General features: G+C 31.5%; 1 pseudogene; it reads left to right on the top strand.

Annotated features, from left to right (window-relative positions):
- The first annotated feature begins 769 nt into the window (after window positions 1-769).
- LOC141660838 (protein FATTY ACID EXPORT 3, chloroplastic-like) lies at window positions 770-1,746 on the top strand (annotated as a pseudogene).
- Window positions 1,747-2,077: the final 331 nt, after the last annotated feature.

Here is a 2,077-nt window from a genome sequence, read left to right as displayed (position 1 = left end):
AAGTATGTGCGGAATATTTCTGATTAATATTTTTTCTTAACTTAAGATAAATATGATCACGAATATTAGCAATCATATACACGCTCAAATTAGGTCTCATATTATTTTAATAAACATGATACTACCCCGAATATCCAAATATGATCCATGATTTATATTCGATTCGAACCCATGTATTGGCTATATTCTTAGCCCATTACATTTATAAATAGATATTCACTTATATTTTTTAATATCTTATGTAAGTTTAAATTTTCACAAAATACAATTTCTTATATGTTATAATATATATATATATGTATGTATTTCTATTTTTATTTATGAATATAAATTTTAATTCGTAATAATTATTATTTTTAAAGTATAATATATATTTTATACCTAAATGATAATTATTTGAATAGTTGAAATAAAAACAATACTTAATGTTAGTGTCATATTTGATTCATATCCGGTTGATCATAAACTACCCAGTTAGAAAATAGAAAATGCGATACCGTCTAACTTGGTTAGGAAATATAAAATACGATACCGGCTCATATTTGATTTGGATCCGGGATCGGTGCACAAGGGTGTAATGTGGTAAGAATTGGCAACTCCCCTTTATCTATATATTAATGTATCAAAACACATTACCTTCCTGCTATTTTAGTTTTTATTAAAAATTACTATTTTATTATATTAGAAGCCTTTAAAAATTAAATGCCCGGAGGAGCACAGGGATACCTCGATAGAGGGTAATGAATTCGAAGAATACTAAAATCACACGTTAGCTTCTTTTAAAGAAAATGTCTTAAAAATGCAGAGTGTGTCACATGAAGCATATGAGGAATTTTTAAAATTAAAGAGCAATTATCATCTTCGTGGAGACTTCTGAACAACTAAAGATGCAAGCAGAAAATTAAAAAAAATATGATGTGATTGCCGAGGAAGTTAGTAAAGAGTGAAAATAATATATGTCCACAACTGCAGATGAATCCCCTGAACATGTAACATAAATTGTTCAAACTTTTGCTTCCTCAAGTAGTTAATTGAAAGAAGTTTCTCAAGTTCGTGATTTTTATATTGGGATACCATATGGTATGTACATTTTAACATCGTTAGCACGATGCACCTGATTTCCTCTATTGCTCTTTATTGAACTTGAAGTCAGTAATGGCGTACAGTGAAGTTTACCCTACTACTGGTCATACTATGTAGGCATCCTGCTTTTATTTGGTGGCTTCTTCTCATTTATGATAACTGGCAGTATTTTTGCTCTTATGTTCAGAGTTATCCTTGATGGTGTTCTCTTAGCCTTCAGTATATCAAGTCTGTGATCATGAAAAATCGGAGAATCATCTTTAATGGCCTTGAGGGGGCAGATAGGTTAGTATCCTAGGAATAATCGTATTTATTATTACACTTTCAGATTTTTTTGAGGATCCTTTTAAGATTTTGCATAAAAGCTTTTACCTTCCGTGCTTGAATAGTTCTTTTGACTTTTTATGCTGAAAATAAAAATGGATGTAATGATTTAATATAATCTATATGTTATTGCTTAGTATGTTGTATGTATACACATATATTTTGTTTTTTTCCTTGTAGGAACAATGGACGTACATGTATATGTAAGATGTCTAAATATGTTGAAAATCATACATGGTCAAAATTTTCAGCTCTTGGTTGAATTAACAACTCACTATTATTTTGGCAGCAATTGCAAGCATATTGTTCCTGAGGAAATGCACATTATGTTTGTGGTAAGACTTCCCCTTGAGTGGTTTTTATTATTAAGTTCCTTTTGAATGACAAAACTGATCTATGTGTCTCTTCACATTTTCTGCCCTAATAATATCACAATCATTGTACTGCCTACATTCAAAATTCTAAACTAACAACACTTAAGAAGAAATCAGTCATACCAAAAGGAGGTGGTCGTCCTGTTACACCAATGTATTCGCGGGGCTTCTGTAACACCCCCAGATCCGGGGTCGGGGATCCGGGTCGTCACGGTCTTTCTTTCCACAATAACACTTCACTTAATTAATAATAAACAACCTTATGCTGTGACCCCACACTAACACACACCACAACC

Source organism: Apium graveolens, chromosome 5 (genome assembly GCF_009905375.1).
Source record: "Apium graveolens cultivar Ventura chromosome 5, ASM990537v1, whole genome shotgun sequence".
NCBI classification, from domain to species: domain Eukaryota; kingdom Viridiplantae; phylum Streptophyta; class Magnoliopsida; order Apiales; family Apiaceae; genus Apium; species Apium graveolens.
The sequence above is the reverse complement of the archived record's forward strand: the minus strand, read 5'-3'. Positions and strand labels throughout refer to the sequence as shown.